General features: G+C 50.0%; 1 long non-coding RNA gene across 1 annotated transcript; it reads left to right on the forward strand.

The window, feature by feature from the left end:
- The first annotated feature begins 7 nt into the window (after positions 1-7).
- On the forward strand, positions 8-5214 carry LOC105711149 (uncharacterized). Its single transcript, XR_001105967.1, has 3 exons — positions 8-104; positions 3257-3426; positions 4909-5214. It is a non-coding gene; the product is annotated as an uncharacterized LOC105711149 (long non-coding RNA).
- The last annotated feature ends 4726 nt before the right edge of the window (positions 5215-9940 follow it).

A 9940-nucleotide genomic window follows, 5' to 3' on the forward strand; every position in this document is an offset into this window, starting at 1 on the left:
GAGCTTCGATTGGCTGCCGCTGGTCGCCAGAGGGAGCTAGTGGGTGTCTGTGCGAGAGCTGCGCCCGCTGCGAGGGGAGGCTTGGAGGCCGCCCCCTTCTGGAGGTGCGCCTCTGTGTTCCTGGAGCGACCCGCTCGGGAGCACGTCTCGTGGACAGGACGAATGTTTCCGGAGGCTGTGGGAAGGCAAACATTACTTCATGGGCGAGGGACCAGGGAACTGGGCTGGAGGGATGGAAGGAGGCCGATTTCTCCTGTGATTGGCTGGGAGTTTTGCGCTAGGGTGTGTCCCTGAGAAGGGACACCTGCTGTTTCATTTTCGTTATTTACAGTCTCATTTTCGTTATTTAATGTTTCATTTTCGTTATTTACTGTTTTTGCATGAGCAGTATATGCACCCTTTAAAGACAGAAACCAAACAATCCAAGACATTGAAATTATTCAGGCTACTGTTGTAGGGAGAATGCCCCTGAAGTGGAAATCACACTATGGGGTAAATGGGGGGGGATGTCTTTTACTTTCATAGGAAGGAGTAGACCACTTTTAATGGAGAGAGTTATGGGGCAGGGGTTTTTTGTAATCAGCAGAAGTCTGAGCCAGCTGAACAGGGAATGTTTCTGTCTGTGCCTAGCTACTTTCAGAAGGACAGACTTCCCGTTTAAGGGAATCGTTCCTGAGACAAAAGAACAAGGAGTGGTGGGATCTACCATCTGGGAGTGATGGCACAGAGTGGACAGTCAGCAACCCTTATCTAAGTCCCAGGGAGAATATTGGTCCTTTGTGGTCAGCGATTTCCCAGAATACGAAAGTGTGCAGAGATTTCTTTACCGTGGCCTATTTCAGGAGTCAAGTGATATGCAACAATGTCTTTCCTAGCAGATACATGAATAGTACATTCCTTTTTAACCCTGGAAGAAGTCACCTCCTGAGCAGCAGTTTATAGTTTTCAAAAAGTAATATTTTACAGACGAGGCACAGTAGGCACAGAGTGGTTAGGTCAGCTCTGTGAAGTCATTCAAGTCATATGTCATTGAGTCCCACAGCATGTGCTACTCAGCATGGCCCAAAGTGAACCCACCCATCCCCACTCTCAGCACACCTGCCCCTCCTCCTGTGCTGCCTGACTCACTGACAGGCACCACCTTCTACCCAGCAGCTTGTGCCAGAGATCTTGGAAGCCATCCTTGATTGCTACCTCTCTCTCACCACCCCCAGGGTGACCGAGCCTGGCCAGTTCAACCTCCCAAGTCTTTCTAAGTGAGATCTTGGCACTCACTCTTCTCCATCACCACAGGAAGTTCCCCAGTCCAGTCACCCTCATCTCCCTCCTTGATGACCACCAACAATTCATAGCTCATCCTCTTGCTACCAGTCTTGACCCCTTCCACACATTCTCTGTCTCAGTGCGTGAGGCACCTTTCTTAACTTCTGATCTGGTCATGTCAAACCTTTTGAAATTCTACTAGGGCTGTCTGCTGCCCTTAGGATAAAGTCCAGCCCCCAGGATTAGGGACATCAGGCCTTGGCTATCCCCAAATGCATCCTCTGTAGCAGACCCCAGTATTTCACTTTCTAGATCTCTCTCTGTTCATCAGTCGGCTGATACTTGTACTCTCTCTCTAGCATGTGTGCTCTCTCTCTCACTCTCCCTCTTATGTCCACCACCTCATACCCCCAATTCCTTCTGTCTGGCCTGTACTTGCTCCATCCCCCTCTGCCTGATTCCTCCTTACCTTCAGCTGTCAAGTGAAGGAGAGCAAATTCTACTTTACCTAAGGAGCACGTGGATCAAAAGGCACACTTAGTGGGTTTGTTATTTTTACTAAATAGCATATGATGAGGATTCATCAAAATTCCTCCAATGGGCCAACCAATTGGAATGTCACCTCAGAGTAGGGTTTTTGGGAAAAGTTTACATGGAAAGAATAGGATGCAGGAAGGTAACTGGGGAAGGTGACATGTTCATTTGCCTGACTATAGCAATTATTTCACTGTGTTTATAACATGTTTTATAACTCAAATATATACAATAAAAACATAAATTACAGGGCCGGACGTGGTGGCTCACGCCTGTAATCCCAGCACTTTGGGAGGCCGAGGTGGGTGGATCACGAGGTCAAGAGATCGAGACCATCCTGGTCAACATAGTGAAACCCCGTCTCTACTAAAAATACAAAAAATTAGCTGGGCATGGTGGCGTGTGCCTGTAATCCCAGCTACTCAGGAGGCTGAGGCAGGAGAATTGCCTGAACCCAGGAGGCAGAGGTTGCGGTGAGCCGAGATTGCGCCATTGCACTCCAGCCTGGGTAACAAGAGCAAAACTCTGTCTCAAAAAAAACAAAAAACAAAAAACATAAATTACAATAAAGATACACAACATTGATCTCTCTTCCTGTAGACTCATCGTTGTGTGAACATTGAGTTTGGAACTGTGGCCCCAGGTTCAGTAGCATGAAGTGATGTGGGCTGAGCACCTGCCTCACAGCTGGTCCTTCCTGCCAGAGTGGACTTAGCTTAAGTGAGGCTTAGCTTCGTTCACTACAGCCTGTTATTTCAGCTCCTAGCATGGCACACCTGTGTATGAACAGAAGCATCTGCTTTGGACATGTGGACAATAAAAGAAAAGATGGAAATGGCCTTGGTCCTGCCACTGGCAGCTCAAGCCTGAACCCTGGCTGGAGGGTACACTGGACTCACCCTGTCCTGGCACGCTGGCCTCCATGCTGATGTGCCCCTAACATGGCAGAGTGTGAATGGCTATTCCTGGAGCCTGGCTGTTGAGGACCTACTGTGTGCCATGCATGTACAGTGTTGATTTCCCAAAGACCCAGAGACATAAGTATCAAACCCCCATCTACAGATAAGGAACCAAGCTGAAAGAGGTCAGGGCGCTGAAGCAGAGGCTGGATTTGGGACTCATACGCGTGTTCTCTGACTCCAAAGCCAGGCGTCTTTAAACTCACAACAACATACTTTGCTTATGTTCCCCTTGCTGAGATGCAGATATTATTCCGTGATGGGATAGTCAGTCTGGTTCCAACACCACGTCCACCTGTGTGAGATTCAGGCCCCTGGAAGGGCATAGCCACCTTGAAAAGTTCTAACACAGTCCATAGGAGCTGCCCCGGAGTCCTTTGCCTCACAGCTAACAGTCGAGTTTAGCTTCTAGGGCTCCCCCAGGAGGCACTTTGCCCTATCACAGAGACACAATCTACCTCCGCCCTAAATTATGTCTCCATTCTCACTTTATTTAACAGATAAGAAGAATCTAGAGGCAAACAGAGCAGAGGCAGCATTGTTAGTGGCTGCAACACAGCTGTGGAGTTTTTCAGACTTCTAATGTGGTGTAGAAATCAACAGACTGAGGATGGGAATCTGGCTCCTCCTGTTCTTCGGCTCTCTGGGCTGTAAGCTGTGTGGAAACAAGGTAACTGCCGCCCACACCTCCCCTCTTCTGAAGAGTCTATCCTGACCAAACCCTTGCACATACACAGCCTTCAGGTGAGGGTAGGGTGCTCTCCTGTGTGCTTCTATGGGACTGTGGTTTGAATTCTGCCATGGCTCTCCTTACCCCTACCAGTGTGGGGGTCATCTGCCAGAAAGGACACAGCTGAAAGCATCCCCCTGTCCCTAGACTGTCCAGTTGGTGCTCAGAACAAGTTTATTTGGTTAATGAAGGAATTTCACCCAGGGTACTTGGTCAGTAATGGCGATGATTGTAGCAGCTCTTTGTGCATTAGAAATGCTCCAGGAGGATCGAATGAACAGAGGACATTTTTTTTTTTTTTTTGAGACGGAGTTTTCCTCCTGTTGCCCAGGCTGGAGTGCAATGGCACAATCTTGGCTCACCGTAACCTTCACCTCCCAGGTTAAAGCGATTCTCCTGCCGCAGTCTCCCCACTAGCTGGGATTACAGGCATGTGCCACCACGCCCAGCTAACTTTGTATTTTTAGTAGAGACAGAGTTTCTCCATGTTGGTCAGACTGGTCTTGAACTCCCGACCTCAGGTAATCGGCCCACCTCGTCCTCTCAAAGTGTTGGGATTACAGGAGTGAGCCACCGCACCTGGCCCAGAGGTCATCTGTGCGATGAGATAGTCTCCCCTTGGATTCAGGGAGGAGGGTTGCAACTCTCCTTCCCTCCCTAATTCTGGAACTCCCAATGAAAGAGCCTACAAATTTCTTTATCGATTTATTTGAGATGGATACTTTCTCTGTCGCCCAGAATGGAGAGCAGTGGCACAATACTGGCTCACCACAACCTCTGCCTCCTGAGTTCAGGTGATTCTCCTGCCTTAGCCACCCAAGTAGCTGGGATTACAGGCATGTGCCACTGCACCCAGGAAATTTTTTTTGTATTTTTAGTCGAGATGGGGTTTCACCATATTGGTCAAGCTGTTCTTGAACTCCTGACCTCCAGTGATATGCATGCCTTGCCCTCCTACAGTTCTGGGATTACAGATGTGAGCAACCACACCCAGCCAGAATTTTAAAATATGTCTCAGCCAGTATGTTACTCCACCAGGCTCAGTTCTGGCCTCCCAGTAGGACTACAGTGATGGGTTCACCAAACTGTCCGAGTACCCCATGGCAAGTGCACGCGGACCTCCCCAAAGATCTGTAGGGAAGGAGGACTGTTGACTGGGTTCAGGCCTCCTAATCGAGTATGTGGTTCTGTGGCCACAACACAGATGTCCACGGCGACAAGGACACGAACACCTGGATGAGCGCATCTGTCAAGTCTGAGCGGGCTATGTCAGCTGCCCTTGCCTGTTCTAGCTCACGCCCCAAGCCCTCCTGGTTCTGACTGCTCCTACCCGGGTCCCTCCTTTGCCTGAACTCTGCAGGCTGCATAGAAGTGCTTAGGGAATCCGTGGCCCTTCACTGTCCCTTTCTGTCTCACTGGCAGAGCAGAAGCATACCTGGCCCAACAGGATCCCATCCCTGTCACTGTGGTACCTCCTGCCTTCCGTTCAGCTTCCTGCTGGTGCACTGGTGTCTTCCGAGTACTGCGTGGCAAGTGCACGTGGGCCTTTTGTAGTTGTCCCGCCTTTTTAGACCAAACCAATGTACAACGTACATGCACCGACTGATGTCTTGCATCTCCCTAAAGTGTATAAACCAAAGCTGTACCCTGATGACCTTGGGGATGTTTCATCAGGACCTCCTCAGGTTGTATCAGGGGCACATTTTTAACCTAACAAAATAAACTTCGTAATTGATAGAGACCTGTCTCGAGTACGTTTTGGTTCATAATTTATTCCCTTGTGGAGGGTTTGCTGTCTGCCACCTACCATGTCCCCTTCAGGGAATGTCAGATTCAGGGCACGGATTTCTATTGATTTGGTTCTCTGATGTATCCCCACACCTCAAGCAGTGCCTGGCACGTAGAAGACCTTCATCCATATTTGTTGCCTGAAGGAACACATCTGCCTCCCCCACTAGACTGTGAGACCATTCAGGGTCTCGTTCTCCCCCGTGTGACTGAGCCCTGTATGCATCCTTGCATCATAGTGCAAAGAGCCTCATAAAATAACAGAATTAAACCGTGCATGTTTTAGAGATGGAGAGGACATTCTGGGGGGAGTTTCTACTTTCTTCAGCCCAACACACATTTCTCTTGAATGGTCTGTGCCCATTAGTCCTACATTCCAGCTTGGACGGTCTCAGGCCCACACCTCCCCTGGCCACTGATGGAATCTACCTGCATTCCCTCTCTTCCCTAGCCCCGAACCCTGCATTCAGAAGCTCTGTGTGTGGGAAGGGGCCGAGATGCCGCTCTATAGATCCTTATGTAAAAGTGAAGTTAGGGTTTGGGAAGATGATCCAAACAGCTAGAGTCTCCTGCCATCCCACCAGGGCACAGGGGATCCTGGGTCTGAGGCGTGTGTTCTGGAGAGCTGCAATGGGGACGCCATGTCCAGGTTATTTTCTGGGTGTCAGTGAGGTCTAGCAGGAGACAGACCACACGACTCAGGACCACATGGGCAGGTCCTGTTCACCCCTGAGAGAGGGGGTCCCTGCACTGTGTCTTTTGTCAGAGACACAAAAGAAATACTTCCCCACACTGAGATCTCCACAACAGGTGCTGAGGGGGACCTGTTACTCTCAAAACAGTTGCTTGACTCCAACCCCAGGGGTGACTGTAAAGGAAGCTGGCTGTGTAAACTCAGGGTTCTAGAAAGGTAAGCTGAGCTGTGAGGGGCTGGAGTGGACAAGTCTGGGAAAGCCAACTCGAGACAAGCTCTCACTGACTGCACAGGGTGAATCCCAAACATCAGGAGAAGGTCACAAACACTTCATGACTGAACTTTGCTGTGTGACAATGTCTCTCATGCTGGAAATGATCTCCCAAAGAGGACAGACATTTCAATCCCTGGAACACGGGACTGAAGACAGACAAGGACTCACATCACCCACCAGCTCTGAAATCTCCTACCCTGGACACAGACTCTCAAATACCTCAGGAACCCCACAGGGTGAGTTACAAAGCTCAAGATACCCCAATGACATAGAGAACCCAGATAACAACCCAGAAATGAGCAGCTCAGAGACCTCAACTCTGGACACACAACACTGAACAGTTTGTAGAACTCAGAGCCCTCCAAGAGCTCCGTGAAGGACACAGACACAGCCTGCTTGGAGATGTCAGATTTTAAAATCTAGACCCTTGTGTATCTGTGAAACTTTAGAACCTGTTATGTAGAAACCCAATTACCTCACAGACCTCACACCACAGATACATAAGCTCACAAAACTATAGTGCGCCCACCCTGGGATGTAGACACAGAAATAGTTGAGGGAACCAGGACAGGGAACGCAGAGGCCTTGGGCACAATATGACCTGCAAGAAACACCTGGGAGACCTCCGAGTGTGGGACACGCCATTCCCACACAGCAGAGTTTACAACCTGAGATACAGCAACTACTCAACATGTCAGCAGCCTCAACTGTTCGGGTGTGGACTCATAACCAGAGAGGACACACTCAGGACGCAGGACCCAAAATGGATCAGACATCTTTTGTGAGTTTGGAATAACCTCAGTGTTCTCACAACCTAGGATATGGAGCCCAGGGGGCGCTACTGTGTCCCATCCTTGACACAGACCCTCGGGAGAGCTCAAACCCTACTTCCTGAAATACAGAACTGCTCCCACATCTTGCATTCTAGACACAACACCTAAAGCAGATCAGACACCTCACACGCTGGGAGAAAACCCTAACAAGCCCAGAGGACTGTCACCCTGGACACAAGCCCTCCACAGCTCAGAGACCTGCCGACCTGGGACACTGCCCTCCAAATTGGTCAGAGACCTCAGAATCTGGACACAGAGCCTGAAAGAGCTCAGCAGAATGACATCTTGCAATGGAGACACCTAAAAAGTCACTTGGTACAGGACACGTGTCAGATGCAGTCACAGCAAGAGATCACCCACCCTCTTGAGGCAGACACAGAGACAGAGGGAAACAGAAACAGAGTCAAAGGTAGTAATGGGGTGGGGAAAGGAATGAGGATTAGGGAGAGCATTTCTGGGCAGCTTCTGTCCTTACAGAGTTGGTCTTGATCTCAGGAACCGGGCCCAGGCAGCCGAGTAACCTGTTGTTTTCCAGGTGAAGGGAGACCCCAGGTTCTGCCCTCAGAGGCTGTTTCTGGGACTAGACCACACCCAGGAGGGCCGGAGCTGGCCTGCACAACCAGTGGAGCCCTTTCCCCATCAAAACGGGGGTCCATTCTAGGTTTGGAGGGTTCATGCCATCATGGAGTGGAACCCTGTGCCCCTAAGGCCTCAGCTGCCCTTCTGCTGAGGGGCCACTGTCCCAGTGTCGGGAAGGGGTGCCTGTGCCCCGATGGAATAAGAGCATGGGTCTGTGCTGCTTATGACAGTGCTGGAAGCCTCCCCAGCCCTGGGATTGCTTGTCCACATCCTCTTCATCTGCCCTGAACAACTCTGCTTTAGCCTCCTGGGCAAGTGCACTCAGGAGGCACAGCGGACACCTGGTTTCCCTGTGCCCTGTGTGGCCTTGAACAGAGGGACACCTGCAGATCCTTTGCAAGGGAGTGAAGCAGAGGCAGCTGAAGTGGATGGAGGCTGAAGCAGCTGGCCGTGCTGTGCTGAGGCTCTGTGGCACAGACCAAGAGCTGACACTCGGGGGCGCTGCTGTCTCCCCACCAACTTCCTCTCTCTGTCGCGAGGGCCCCATCCCCCTCCTCTCAATGCCTGATTCTGCTTTATAGGAGACGGGACATGAGGGCATCCATGCTGGCTGCAGGGCTTTGTGCAAAGGGAAGAATAGACACCTCCCTGCCCCATCTCCTCTACACCAGCCCTAAGGCAGAGCTATTTGCTCATGAGTGAAAACAGGCTGTGGAATTCGGGTACTGAGGTTCAAGTGGGCCTGGCCAGTGGGCCTGAGGCTCCTGGGGACACACTCAGTGGCCATCTCTGATTCCCTGGTGGACGTGCACTGCTGCAGAACCACAGGAGCCCAGTGTCGCATCTCCAGCATTTCCTCCAACGCTCTGAACACAGTCCCGGCTTAATCAATGCCTGGTGGATGCTCTCTGACTGAAGAACCCAGCTCCTTAGCTATGCTCACCCAAACAGCTGTCTCTGCTTAATGCCTAAAATCCCACATTTAGGCTGGGCACAATGGCTCAGTCCTGTAATCCCAGGTTTTTGGAGGCTGTAGTGGGAGAATCAGTTGAGGCCAGGAGTTGGTGACCAGTCTGGGCAGCACAGCGAGACCCTCTCTATGCAAAAATATTAAAAACTAGCTGGTCTGAGCTGTGAGCACCTGGAGTCACAGGTACTCAGGAGCCTGAGGTAGGAGAAAGGTTTGGGCCGGGAAGGTTGAGGCTGCAGTGAGCTTTGGTTGTGCCACCGCACTCCAACCTGGGTGACAGAGGAAGACCCTGTCTCAGATAAAAAAATTAAATAAATGAAATCCCTGGCCAGACGCAGTGGCTCATGCCTGCAATTTCAGCAGTTTAGGAGGCGAGGCAGGCGGATCACCTGAAGTCAGGAGTTTGGAACCAGCCTGCCTAAAATGGAGAAACCTGGCTCTACTAAAAATTAGCCAGGCGTGGTGGCACATGCCTGTAATCCCAGCTACTTGGGAGGCTGAGGCAGGAGAATCTACTGAACAGTTGAGGCGGAGGTTATAGTGAGTCGAGATTGTGCCATTGCACTCTAGCCTGGGCAATAAGAGCAAATCTCAGTCTCGAAAATAAAATAAAATAAAAATGAAATCCCATATTTATTTACAGAAGATTGAAAAGATTTTGCAAACTATTCATTAGATAGAGTATTAACATCCAGAATATACAAGGAAGCGGAACATCTCAACAGCAAAAAAAACCCATCCACGCTCAAATAGGGAAATGATCTGAATAGACATTTCTCAAAGGAAGACATACAAATGGCCAAGAAATGTATAAAAAAAAGCTCAACATCACTAGTCATCAGGGAAACGCAAATCAAAACCACAGTGAGAGCTGGCTGAGATGGAGCAGGCCTGTAGTCCCAGCTACTTAGGAAGCCAAGGGAGGAGGAATGCTTGAGCTCAGGACTTCAAGACCAGCCTGGGCAACATAGTGAGGTCCTGTCTCCAGGAAAGAAAATGAATAATAGTAAAACCACAGTGAGTTATCATCTCACCAAGTTCGAATGCCCATTGTCAAAAAGACAAAAAATAACAAATGCTGGCAAGGATGCAGAGAAAAGGGAACCGTCATAACTTATTGGTGAGAATTCAAACTAGTGAGACACCAGGGAGGACAGAAGGGAGGTTCCTCCAAAAACTACAATAGAACCAACCACCATATGATCCAGCAACCCCACTACTGGGCATTTATTCAAAAGGAAGGATATCAGCCATGTCAGAGAGACATCTGCACTCCCACACTGATTACAGCACTATGCACAATAGCCACGCTATGG

The sequence above is a fragment of the Aotus nancymaae genome, unplaced genomic scaffold (assembly GCF_030222135.1).
Source record: "Aotus nancymaae isolate 86718 unplaced genomic scaffold, 86718_ANA_hifiasm-v0.15.2.pri h1tg000058l, whole genome shotgun sequence".
Lineage (NCBI taxonomy): Eukaryota > Metazoa > Chordata > Mammalia > Primates > Aotidae > Aotus > Aotus nancymaae.